Here is a 14,701-nt window from a genome sequence, read left to right on the forward strand (position 1 = left end):
AGTACAAGAGGGTAAATACCATGGCCCATTGTAGGGGGCTTTACATATTCTCATGGTACAATGAGGGACTTTGAAAGAATGAAGATTTTGAACCACTATGCTGACCAGTACCAGCAACAGCATACAATATCAAAAACTTCCATGAAAAAAAAATCTCACTTTACTTGTGTCAAATAACCCACATATGAAGTCATTCATTTGTATCCTCATAATTTGCCAAATACATGTATTTGTTATAAAATATTGTTAAATGCAGCACATTTGCACAGTTGTGTCGCTGCTTCACAGTGAGAACACTATGGTTCATATCCTGGTTGCTCCCTGTGTGATATTTCCTTGTTCTCATGGTGTTTATGTGTGTGAAAGGTGGCTTGGCAACCCTAAATTAGCCCCTTGTGTGTATTAAGTGTGTTCACCTTGTAATGGACTGGCACTCTGTCCTATATACTGTCCCTGCCTTGCACCCTATGCTTGCCTGGATAAGCTACAGTGCCCCAAAACCTTGTTCAGAATTACGGAGTCTGGAAAAATGTTGTGGTATTGTTAAATAAACTACTTCCTAAAAACAATCTCATGGATGATATGAAACACGCTCAGAAGTCATTTGAACTGCAAACCTGCCACCTGTGATAATATTTTTATTCACTACTGGAGTATCTTGGGATTATTTAGAGGCAGGCTGTAAATCTGTAGGTGTGAAATGACCTTCTGCTTATTGAAGCATCTCAGATGAGCACAAGTACAATACATATTCTCTTGCTGATAATGTTTTCACTAGCTTTTCATCTTTTGTTGCAAGTCTTGTGGAAAACTTTACATTGTTAATATCATGTGAAGCACAATGTTAGCTAATGAATAAGATGTTACTGAGATGGACCAGTGATCAATGGATAAGGGGGGAGGCGGGGGTATGTTTTCAACTCAAATACTCATGGTTGAGCATGATCTGTTGTAGTTCCACATGAAAACATCTTTGACGGAAGGAAAAAAAAAAAAACTTTATCAAACAGAATAAATAATGAATAAAGCAAAGGAAAAAACCCAGTTCATGTATAGGGGAATACTGCTACTTACTCTCAATACTGATAGGACAGCTTTTTGCTCCCCAAAACCCTATAATGGAAAAAGTTAAGTTCACTCAAGACGGTCCCAAACAAAAGGGAAATAAAATTGTTATTAGTAATAAATAACCTTTCACAAAGCAGTTAATTATTAGGTACTACCTGTTATGAATGATTTGAAATGACTCTTTCTATATGTTAATAACTCTAATTTCTCTAATGTTTAGAACCTTCTGTCACGCTGAACATATTTGAAATCTTTGTCCCCGAGATGAAAGGGAGCAGAAGAATGGAAACAAAATGATGCTTGTGTTTTGTGCTCGTACTGTAGGACCTAAACGTTTGTCAACTCCTACAGCATGCACATCAGTTTCCTATTGGCAAGTTTGAAATGCAGGTATGACTATTATTAACCAATTTACTTTATAAATAAATATCTTACTACTCTGGCTTTGAATTCAAAATACTAATCCAAGACATTGTCTACAAAGATAGATTTGAAAATAGCTAGCTGTGAGCTTGCTGCACTCCATTCTGTTTCCCTTTTGCTGCAAATATGGAAATAGTACCCCCTCTTCCATACATGACAAACCAAAGACTTTTGAATTACTGATTGATTGCTTAGACAACATAAACAAGCACATAACTAAAAACTAGTAACTAGTATATGAACTCATCTTTAGTAACTAGACCTGTACGATCGGTTACTGACATTTCACAGGCACTGCATTCCCTCCTTGTGATGCTATGGGAGTACTGCAAAAATAATCTTACAGATTAAGTAGCTATGAAATATTGAAATCACAGCCCTGATCACCAAACAAGCTTAATTCAACATCATATGTTTTACATCCACATATCATACTCATTACAGATATGCTTAAAAAATAGACAACCTCACTAAAAGTTATGTTCAATATTGAAAAACTGGGATTGATGAGAGTAGTAGTAAATGATGGGAAATTTTCACTTGGGAATCTGATCACCTGTTTACTTAAACCTTTCAAAACTTGAGGAAAAAACTAAATTAGCTAAATAGTATGAAAGTGAATAAATCTGGTACTACTAATTGAGATCAAAATAAACAATTATTCTATGGTAAACAGAAACAATTTAAAATATTCGTATTATCTATTATGATCGCACTTTTACTTAGATTATATGTTGAAAGGTATATGAGAGCAAAGTCTGCATCTAAAAATTCCATCATTAAATAACAGTCAGTGTTTAACAAACTACATATTGCTTCAGTGTTTACAACACCACCCATATTGGTATAAACGTTTTACATTGAACTTATCTTGTTCTTACTATTTTTTTTCTCAATAAAATACATTACGTCAGTTACAACATTCTGCCATTTCCTTCTGATATGATATGCTGTGCTAACAGATTTATTTTCTTCTCCTGGCCTCATGTGCAGTCTATTAGGATTTCAGTGATAGGGCTCAATTACATACCATAGGTTATTGCATTCCTGAAAAAATAATATCAATTTTATATTGATGATGTTATCAGGCAACAAATGTATAAACAACTCTTTTTCAAGGGAACAACACACAAAGATGTGTTTAAACAGATCAGCCACATTTAGAGTAAAAACAATAATAATTTAGAGTAGCATTATTAGATCATCCTTCATGTACAAATGTCTGTATCAAAATGTGATGTTTCAGTTCAGTGCATACTTCATATTGTGAGCCACATTTTGCATTAATAATATATGCAATTTTCATTATTACTTCTAACATTTTTCTCTGGTGACATCTAATATCCAAATGTGTATTCCCATTCTAAATATACTACCAAATAAGGATGACAGTTAATAAACCATGAACAACCATTACTCCTTGAAATAACAGGAGTCCCATTTTGCTTTAACTACTGGATCCACTACACTTAAGCATGAGGGCAATAAAAGAAAAAAAGAGAAAAAGTGTATTTATATTTGAAATCAATTTTATTATTGGGTTTGAAAAGAGGAGGAAAAAAAAATTGAAGGCGATAATGGGACAATAGTAATTCCTTTGACATCGACTCCAAAGATTTCCACAGGTTCCATGGATTACTCAAGTCTAATTAATTTCACTTAGAGTGGCCTTGCTAGATTTCAAATTTTAATTTACAGTGTTCAGTTCAACAGTTTAATAAGCTAGACCAAAAGGTTGAATTATTATCATCAATAGTCATCTGTTAGCCACTGTTGAAAAGCAAATCAAACACTCTCCATTTTCTTTAAAAGTAAACCAATAAACAAAACAGGAAATATGATTTTAGGAATTAGGCATATACTCCACATGAGTAAAGGGTGTTATATTCATTAGCACTGCTGACTCACAACTCTAGGTTCTAATTCTGGTCATTTAAGTGTCTGTTTGAAGTGACCAAATTATAATTTCATATGAAAATTTCTTTGAGCTTCTGACAAGCTATGTTAACTAGTGGGCCTGAACTGATCTGGCATAAAAGCCCTGTAATGGACCAGTGCCAAGGTAGGTTCCATCCTAACATTACCATCCTAACACTCCATGCTGTCAGAAGATTTCTGGCTCCACAAACCTGAACTAGATAAACAGAGCTCTGTTGAAAATGCTGAACAAATGAATAGGAAAACACAAAATATATTTATGCATTCATAAACAAAAAGATGAAACTCCAATACTATCATTAAAATTAAAAATATTTTGAAAAAGAGACAACATTCAAATGGGGCGCAGGGGGTGGTTTCTAGAACTGCAGCATGTTTAAGAATGATTATAGCAGGCCCCTCCATAATTTTCACACTAACTTACAAATATGAGAAATAATTAGACAAATCTCTCTTTTATTACTTTACACCAATATAAACATTAAATGAAATTTGAAACCTGTCAAAACAGATGTGGAGTAAACATAAAATGGGTCTTTATATTTTATGCATTATAATCACAAAAATGAAAGGCCACATATTGTAATAAAAATGGTAACTGCATAAAATCAAGGTATGCAACTACATATGCATTATGATTTCACAATGTGATCTCTGCTTTAGAATAAAACATGCCACTAAAATAAAATGCAGAAGCAGGGGCCCACTGGGGTTTTATTATGCACAAAGTGGCCCCAGGCAACATGCTTAATTATGAAAAAGCAGTGCAAGGCGGAAACAATTTGCTTCTTTGCCAGCTGAACACTTGGTCCCCTTTTACTTGCAGAATCACAGTACATGCATTGCAAGTACCAATCAGTCCCTCATATGTTAACAGAGGCACCTCATCATTTGTTAATCATCCAAGTCCCCCAAGTTACTATACCCTAAATATGCAATTTAATATCCAATTGCATAAGTTTTCTCACATGCTCACTCTCAGTTTCTTCGAACAATCTATTTGAATGAGCAAAAAAAACCTTTAAATTCATAATAGAAAGAAATTCTGGAACATTATGGGACTAAGAAGACCATTCCCATTCTTTTGTAACACACTGCTGCACAAAATAGCAATATGACTTAACTACCTCACATTAAGATTCTAACTTTGTTTCTCTTTCCAAAATAGGACAGTGTTAAGGTAGGATTTTCCTTCTACAGGATGATTTATTCTTATCATAAAATGTTTAATTCAACCTGTAACTGTGGTGTGATTTGCAGGTTTTTTTTTTATTTAAACAAAGCGAGACGTCAAGCAAAATGACACCTTTTATTTAAATGCATAATGCATCCAATGTAGTTTACAGGAAATTTTAAAATATAACCCAATTTAAAACATCATACAGTATACATGGTTCATTTGGTTATAAAGAACTTTTTTTAATCCTTTGTTTTGTTTATTTTTACAGTGTGGTCTAGCATGGACAGCTCTAGTCCATTCAAGCCAAGGAGTAATTGTTGACCAAATTAACCACCAAATATAGCCACACAATGCCCACTTCACAAATGCTGTTTTTTCACTAGCAAAGACATAAACATACTCCAGTGGCTTTAATGCAATAGAGAAACTGGTAGGGAGGGAGATGTGACACATTTTTGTAGTTTTCTGGATCAATGAAAGTGCTGCAGCACACATCTTTTGATCTTTAGTAGAAAGGAAACGGTCAGTATTCATGAGATATTTACAGTACATACCTCTTAATACACCCAAGTCCTCACTAAGGATATTACTTCCATGTATGAATGCTGTTTAAAAAGAAATCCTTGAGTTTCACTACTACAGATGACCGAGCCAGTCCACTATCCTGCCAGGACGTTTAACCCAAGATTTTTCAGTGTGGGAAAGGTGCTTATGATAACTGTGCAGATCAGGTCTTTTAAATCTTAAATAAGCCAAATCTGCACCAACAGCTTGGAACAAAATCAATCTAAATAACACTATAAGTAAAATTAACCTTATTTGTAAGTAACTATTCTACTAATTAGTTTACCTGAGCTCACCCTATATAAAAATTGTGACCAATAAAGAAAACAAGCATCACTAAATTATATTGCTGCATCTAACCAATATTTCTTTCCACACTTTGATACTATTGTCAAACTTCACTACTTTATAAAGACACTGGAACTGTAAACTTTTATAGGCTTGTCAAATTAACTCCACAAATTGTTTCAATAGTATCAGACTCCACTGTTGTACAATAAATGGCCTAGCAATTTTCATTCAGCGCAGTATTAGCAGAAAGGTGTTTTATTCTTCCATGAGGTACTGCAGAATGTAAAAATGGCATTGCACATCTAGTTGAAGATGACAGTGATTTTCACTTTTTTTTTTATGTCCTCTGGACAAGAGTACACTAACCAAAAATGCATGAAGAGATGGCCAACAGCTAAAATAATAGATACAATGTTTGAGACCCTCATACAAAAAGGTGTAGCGTGTGAAAAAAGCAAGACACACTGGGGAGCAAATCTATATATATAATTCACTAAGGCAAGACAACCATGAAAAGCACGCCGGAAGGGGCGTGGATTCACTAAACGCCGACAAGTGAGACACCTATGGTGCACGAAGGAAGGAGCCACGCCCACCAACTCCATTGGATACGACGACAACTCGCAGGGCCACGCCCACCAAGTCAGACGCAAGAACACAGAAAAAGTGGCGTCATTTATATTCATCTGTCGTGGAGGCCACATGCGGTGCAGGGCAGGTTAATGTCATGCACCTCCGAGCTACGTTGACTGTTCATAGAGGCATGTTTATCGCCATATGCAGCATGTGAGGGGTATCTCATGGGATCTTTAAAACAATCCTTTACAACTGAGGTTAAAACACAATGAAGTAAGCAGTCTTTAAAAAACGAGTTTTCGGTTACAACGCATGACCGCTTGCACCATAGCAAACTGTTTTACACACTACATACAGCAATTCGCATCCGCGACAAACATGCGTCTTCTTAGATGCTCCTGCAGGAACACGGAAGACGTTTTCCTACCCACCAACACTCCTTTTCACCGGCCCGCGTCTACCCTCGCTCTCTAGGCATTCACACTGCCTGCCCATGTGCCCGGACGCAAAAACTCACCGACCACCCAGTTAGCCCCTTTCGTCTGTGCTAGGAGTCCACATGCACGTCTATGCCACGTTGACTTTTCATTATTCATTTTGGTTTTGACACCATTTAAAACCATGCGAAAGGAACAACGAAGCCCTGCCCAGAAACTACCCCTCCTCCCACGTGCTCAGGAACGCACCTCAGACTACTGCCCGCCAAATCAAACAGCTCATCAAACACATACTCGCTAGCTTTGGTCTGTGCTCCGGTCCAAACCCAGCTGTGAGCCACGTTGACTATTCTTTTGCCCTCCATGGCTGCCGCTTCAAATGTATTTCATGGAAACAACAATTCTTTCAATGTTATGGAAATTCCTGCTTCAGGTAACTGTTTCTGTCAGTCGGGTTTTTTTGGAGAAATGTCATTGACGAAACTGTTGCTCTCAAACTTCGTGACATGGCTCTTAGCTTTGTTTGCCAACATTGGGATAACTTCGGTGACGTGGTGTCCGTTGTTCTTAGTCACAGAGGCATTGTTATACAGTCTGCTCAACAATACGCTGATTACATGAATACGTCCGGACTCTATGGTGCAGCGTGTCAAACGGTTTGCGAGGGGTATCCCATGGGATCCTTAAAACAATCCTTTACAACTGAGGTTAAAACACAATGAAGTGAGCAGTCTTTAAAACTGAGTTTTGATTACGACGCTCCACCACGTGCTCCATGGCAAACTGTTTTACACGCTACATACAGCAATTCGCATCCGCGACAAACATGCGTCTTCTTAGATGCTTCTGCACTTTGTTCACACCCCCCTCCCACCTCGCTACTACCATGGTCAGGTGTCTTGGTGGATTATATATAGAAAGGCAGCGAAACCGCACAGAGCAATGAAAAGTCTACAGTTCCATCTTTTCATTCACTTTCTGTTGTATCCTCAAACCCTCCCTTTTTAGACAACTGTGTCTTTCCAGAAGTGTTTAGCATTCAATAAATAATTATGCATGACATTGACCGTGTGTCTACCGGCGTGGGTAAGCCGTTGAGCCCCATTCGGGCTGCAAACCGTGGAATTCACTCATACGCCCCAGGGCCGATCCTGGCGACGGGCAAAACGCGTGCCCGCGCGTGGGCGCCAAACTCAAAGGCGGCCGTTGAGGAGACGCAGCAGCCGGCGGCGCTGCGACGGCGACGCTGACGGCGGCTGTCCGCCTTTGAATTTTAAAGTCTGAGGGCGGCCAACGACTATAGCAGCGGCGGCGTTTGCCGTGAGCAAAGTTTGACAAAGTTGCGTGTGGCGTGTATTGTAGTCGGTGCGTTGATGCCTATTAGGGACTCCACATACATAGCGATTTGCTCGCGGGCGATAAGCCTTTGATGGTCGCGGCTCATCGCACGCTCTGTCTGAACGGTTCCATTGCTTACCATGTGTTTACGACACGCTCTCTAAATGTGTGTAGTCCCTTAGTCAACGCTCAACTTGCATGTTTAATAGTTGCGTCGGCGATAGATTTCATGTGAGACGCGACGTTCCTCAACGGGATTGCGAGTCAAGAGAAGCGGCAAAAGACAGCGGGGCTGCGGCGATCTCTGAATTGACTGTCACTGTGTGCAGAGCTGCCTGTCGCTTAGAACGATTAAATAAACCGGCTTTCTAATCTAGGCTGGTTTGGTTTAAAATTAATCGTTTGAAATTAAATTTTATTTATACATCCCGACTCTAACCCTAACACCGCCTTAATCCTGTTTGAAGTAGTACATGTAATAGTAATATCCGTCATATCATAATAGAAAATAGGTACGTAGGGCGGCGAAACCACATTCGCACAAAGGCGGCCGTCTACCCAGGATCGGCCCTGACGCTCCCACTGGTTGCGTCGCGACAAACATGCGTCTTCTTAGATGCTCCTGCACTTTGTACACACCCCCCTCCCACCTCGCTACTACCGTGGTCAGGTGTCTTGGTGGATTATATATAGAAAGCGGCCAAAACCGCACAGAGCAATGAAAAGTCCACGTCAGTCACATGTACATCTGGACTGTGTAAAGACGACGACTCAAGTGACAAGTTGGAGGTGGGCACATGACCGGGCAGTACATACTGAACGAGAAATCAGCAGACTAGCATGACGGACGGAGCTGAATGGACGTCCTTCTCTCCTCCCGTTCCACTCTCCGCGCCGTGAACCCCCATCCCTCCGTCTGGCAGCAGAAGGCGCGAGGACGATCCGCCGGTTTTCAGTCACGGACGATTGTGTGTTGGTTCGTTCCGTGCATTGTTACAATGTTGCTTTTCTTGCCGATTTATTACATTACCGATTTTTCAAATGTTAATTTTCTGCCTGTGCTTAAAATTCATTAAAAAAACGGCCTGATTATGCGGCGTATGGTACGCCGCGGGTTGGCTAGTACATTTTAATATTTTCCCTCAAAAAAAAAAAAAGCATAATCAATTTTCTACGTTATCACTTTCTGGCCTTTTTTTTAAAAAAACACTGATAAAGTTGCAGTGTATTAGCCACAAAATTGCATGGGGTGTAACACAGTACAATTAACAGCAAATTATTCAACTGTTTGCAAGATTCAAAAGGCATCAGTATGGACAAACTGAAAGCAAGATACAGTTAAGTCAGGAATATTCCGACAGCATTTGAAGAAGTATGAAACGAGACTTTAGAAAGACTTCAGAAAAATACCACAATTTATTAAATGAATAGCACTGTCATAGAATCTACAACTGATAGTGCCTGCTTGTTAAAAGTAACAAATCACTTAATTTTCTCTGCAGTTCTCTTTTTCACAAAACATTTCAAAAATTTAATCAAGGTAGAAACTGCTATATTTAAAGAGGTTATATTTTCTCCATTTTGCATCAGCAGACAGGTCAACGTAGGTTTTAATGCTCCTGTGGGTCACTTTATAAACTTGCTAGTGGCACCCATTTTCAATATTTTTCCAATGTCAATTTGAGGTTCTGAACTCTTCATTTTCTTTTGAAATAATATCTAAATAACATACCATATTTCATCAGCAGCTGAGGTTTTCTTGTGGTTTACATGAAGGAATTTATCCATGTCTTTATACAACATTGTGATATATTTGTATTCATTCAAAGAAAAATACGTAAAGATGGTAATATGGAGTATAAGAGTCTAGTACATACCAACAAGTAATATGGCCGCAGCTGTCACCAAGTCTGTTTTTTTGGAGAACGGAATACAACATTTTTAGATTTTACACATATTTTGACCATCTCTCTCTCAGCAATGTATAATTAACACTAAAGGCATACAACTGCAATACAAAGCTCAGAATGGAAATTAATAAGTTAAATAATTGATGCAGTATATTCTTATTACATAACTAAAGTCACATGAAACAAATTGAAACTTGTAAGATACAACATAAAGGAAAATTGCAGGGTTACAGATTTGTTCAAATAGCCAATACTATTCATAGATGCTGACTAAGTTGCAGTCTTATTTGACGAAATCTGAGCATGACCTACGCCCTTAACTTTACATTCTTCTTCTACCTTCTGCTCCTCAATATGGTCCTGCTTTCTCTGTCATAGCTTCAACGCAAATAACCTTTAGTAGGTGGAATGTGAACTATCTGTCCACCAATGAATTCCGGTAAACAGGTCAAGCTGCTCGGGTTCCTCTTCAACATAGAAACTTTATACTACCCCTTCCCACTGAGGAGTTTTGCTGAAGATGATGCTGTCAAAAATAGGCCATGTATGTCACAAATCAAATGTTACTAACCAAGGCAGAAGACAGACTGAGTTATAGGTAAATTTAAGTAAACCTAGTTACAACACCAGCCACAGGAAAGGAAGCAGTAACACCATTTCTTGGGTGTCAAAACAGGGTGTTATTATACATGATGAGGCATTCCTTCATGTGTGGAGGTTGTCCAATATTTCTTTAGCAGGTAAACTTTATATAAAAAAAAAATAAATAAATAAAAAGGCAAGAAAGGAGGAATATGTTGTCAGTACTGACTGCCAAGGAATGTGAAGACCTGTAATGTACTGTACATCTTGTTCAATGTGTTGACTCAAAGCTGCTGGGCAAGGCATTGTGACTAAAACAAAGAAGGCGGTCAAGAGAGAAAACAAAAATGAACATACACATATATACATACACATACACATACATATACAAACATACAGACATGTACATACATACAGTGGGTACGGAAAGTATTCAGACCCCTTCAATTTTTCACTATTTGTTATATTGCAGCCATTTGCTAAAATCATTTTATTTTTTTTCCCTCATTAATGTACACACAGCACCCCATATTGACAGACAAAAAAAATTTTGAAATTGTTGCAGATTTATTAAAAAAGAAAAACTGAAATATCACAGTGCACCCCTGTACACACATATATACATACAGTACATCTCTTAATTATAAAAAAAAAAAAAATCTTGCGACGAGACGTGATGTTCTAAAGAGAGACAGAGAGACACTTCAGAGAGGCACAGACACTTTCACGTCACGGTCAAGTTACATCATACTGACATCCATTGGAAGCATGTTCCCATGAGACGGTGACCTAGGCAAGGAAAGTAATAATCAGCCCGGAAAAAGTGGAACTGAAAACCTTGTAGGTCCAAATTGGGTCAGAAATAAAAGACAAAGAGTAAAAGACAGTAAAACTTCATAAAGATGTTGTTCTACTGTGCAGAGCAGGTTACAGATTATGAAAGCAGTGGAATTTGAAAGGCTCCCAAAAAAAAAAAAAAAAAAAAAGATTGCATTCTCACAAACAAATGGAAATTACTAGGTGAAATAATGGAACAGCAAAGTTCAAGTCAGAGACTTGTAGATCGTCTAATTCGTGTTGCCATCAGGGAAAAGTACTGCTGCTTCCCAATGAAGAGGTTTTCCACAAGAACTCAAAGATTTGCTGTATGGTGAAAGTGAAATCCATAAAACACTACAGGCAAAATATACGCGTCTACAATTATCTTTTGTGTTAGCATCAATCAATGCACAAGACGTTGATTTACACAATAATGGACCATATGCCACATGCTGATTTATTAAACATGCAACAGTGATCTTTCGGATTCATATAGAAATTCAAGAAAACTTCTTTGTGCGTGTTTTGCAGATACATGTGTAAAGTGCGATACTTTTGGACATATGGATTTGTATCCATTATTGGCTGTAGAATTTCGAATACTTCCCATTGTTTAACTCTTTCGATTCTATGTTGCATCGCTACTCCGTGATGATAAATATAAACCTGAACGAATTATGGTTTCTTCAAAATTAAACTTGTAGTAGCTTTAATTCATTTTCATTTATTTCATCTAATTGCTTTTGTATTTATGTATTTTAGTATTAAGCAGTGTTTAAATTATTTTATACAACCCCATCAATGTATAATATGCCAATAACAATAGAATTTTTTTTAATTGAATTAATCATTTTCCCATTATTTCTTATGGGAAAAATTAGTTTGGTACAAGTCCTGTTTGGTATAAGTCCAAGGATCTGGAACGGATTAAGAATGCATACCAAGGTACCACTGTATATATATATATATATATATACTCAGCAAAAAAAGAAACGTCCTCTGACTTTCAACTGTTTTTACTTTCAGTAAACTTAATGTGTAAATATTTGTATGAACAGTAAAAGAGTCAACACCATAAGACATAAACTAAAATGTTTCACAATGTGTCCCTGAATGAAGGGAGGCTCAAAATCAAAAGTACCAGTCAGTATCTGGTGTGGCCACCAGCTGCCTGAAGTACTGCAGTGCATCTCCTCCTCATGGACTGGACCAGATTTGTCAATTCTTGCTGTGAGATGTTACCCCACTCTTCAATCAAGGCACCTGCAAGTTCCTGGACATTTCTGGGGGGAATGGCCCTAGCCCTCACCCTGCGGTCCAATAGGTCCCAGACGTGCTGAATGGGATTGAGATCCACTGCGAGGATGATCAGCTGTCCTTCCTGTCTCCCTGTAGTGCTGTCTCTGGCGTCTCACAATGCGGACATGGCAATTTATTGCCCTAGCCACATCACTAGTCCTCATGCCTCCTGCAGCATGCCTAATGTACGTTCACGCAGATGAGCAGGGACCCTGGGCATCTTTCTTTGGGTGTTTTTCACAGTCGGTAGACAAGTCTCTTTAGTGTCCTGCGTTTTTAGAACTGTAACCTTAAATGCCTACTTTCTATAAGCTGTTAAGGTCTTAACGACCATTCCACAGGTGCATGTTAATTAATTGATTATGGTTAATTGAACATGCATGGAAAACATTGTTTAAACCCTTTACAATGAAGATCTGTAAAGTTATTTGGATTTTTAAAACATTATTGTTGAAATACACAGTCCTGAAAAAGGGACGTTTCTTTTTTTGCTGAGTGTGTGTATATATATATATATATATATATATATATATATATTGTCACACACGCGCGCATGGGAGGCAGCTAAAGGGCTCGAGTGAAGGCAGTTCTGAGCCATGCCGGGATGTGGCAGAGCGCACTAACTCTCTTTCTCACTTCCCTGTAGACCTAACCCGGGAGGTTCCACCTGTCTCTCTGGACGTCACTTCTGGGACCGAGCCAATGGAGACAGACCTTGCCAGCTCCGGCCCCCCTGATGTCACATCCGGGACTAAACCAATGAAAATGAACACGTGCCCAATCCTTATGACCTCACTTCCTGTCTCCCCTTTAAAAGCCTTCCCTTTTCCCTTCTGTGTCAGTCTTGTTTTGGACTCTGTTGTAAGCACTTCAGTGCTGGTATTTGAAAAAAACGATTGCAGCCAGGATACCAAATTACATGGGTGGCTGCCCCAAACCTTTTCTGTCTTTGTCTCGTTTTGTGACAGTGGCGTAGTCGGCAGGATGGAGAAGTCCCAGAAGAGAAGGGGACAGGACCTGCAAAACACCCAGGTGGGAGCGTACCGGGCCGAGTATTCAGGCGGGGAGGGTGCCCCGTGGTTCGGCGAGACCCGGTGCGGGCTCCGCTCCCAGCACGCAGAACTAGGCCATCTAGAGAGGCCAGGGAGTGTGCGGGTGGGGCTCACCGAATTGGGCTGCCCTGGAGGGGGAGACAAGAGGGACTCAGTATGCTCTCTTGGGGGAGAGTGCCTGCCCCCCAGTGAAACCACAGCCCCATTTACCACCTAGGGGTGCCCCAGACTGGCAGGTGAGTAAAATAACAAGTGGAGGTTGGACCCTGAGAGGCCGACCAGTAAACAAGCCTGGTCCTTATGGGCAAAAGTATGGCAGTGGCTACGCCCTTGGAAAACAAGCCCTACCAGGTCATTGAGCAGGTAGCTGCTATCTGCTCCTGAAAGCACTTCCCCAGGGCTTCCCCCAGCCGGTCTGGGGCGTGCAGTTTACGAACATGTCAGGGCTCATAGAGCTTCTGGAAACACAGAGGGCGGCCTCACACTCTGGGAGAGCAGAACCGCCCTTCTGCCAAACTCAGCCGGAGTATGTCCCAAGACCTAGCCCCTCCCTGTATAACCCGGAGCTTGCATCGCGTGTCCGCGCCGCTGGCACGCAAAACCGCTTGGAGGCGAGGAGGAATGCAGGTGGAGGGGAGGAGGGCTTGGTGTTCTGACAAACCCGCTGGCGGTCCCGCATACAGACGTGGTGATCGTTAACGGTTTAAAACTTCGCTCTGCTCGATTCCGCAGCAACATTTCCATTGTTGCCCGCCGCTTTGTGCTACCGCGACAATGGCTAAAATTCAAGACCAGTATAACCTGTGTCCACGGGAAACCCGCTGGTACAGCACCGCCGCTGTGTCATTAGCTACGGAGGTCAGTCCAGAAAGTAACCGTGGCAATCCTTCCTGATCCTCCACACCCGTGATACTAGGGCGGACTGGTCTGAATTAAAAGCGTGAGACACATACCACTCCGGGGTTAAGTTGGGCCTCGCTATGGACGGAGATGAACCGTCTCTCAAGCTGCCTCCACGCCGTGTAATCAGCCGGCAGAGAGAGTGAAGCAGCCGTCCTGGCTGACGTGGCAACTCCGGCCGTCGCAGGCTGACACGCCATCCACCAACGCCGCGCGGAGCGGGAGGAAACCCGCCCATTGAGGTCGGCGCTGACCCTCTCTCCGTGTTGCGGTTTCAATTTAAAAAGACGCCGGCTTCTTTCAGAAGGGAATGACGACTCCCTG

At 40.2% G+C, this 14,701-nt stretch overlaps 1 protein-coding gene across 1 annotated transcript in view; it reads right to left on the reverse strand.

Annotated features, from left to right (window-relative positions):
* Window positions 1-14,701, reverse strand: part of cep85l (centrosomal protein 85, like) — a 144,955-nt gene that overhangs the window by 107,230 nt on the left and 23,024 nt on the right. The gene's annotated exons all lie outside the window — the stretch shown is intronic.

This window comes from Polypterus senegalus, chromosome 3, assembly GCF_016835505.1.
Source record: "Polypterus senegalus isolate Bchr_013 chromosome 3, ASM1683550v1, whole genome shotgun sequence".
In the NCBI taxonomy this organism is placed as follows: Eukaryota; Metazoa; Chordata; class Cladistia; order Polypteriformes; family Polypteridae; genus Polypterus; species Polypterus senegalus.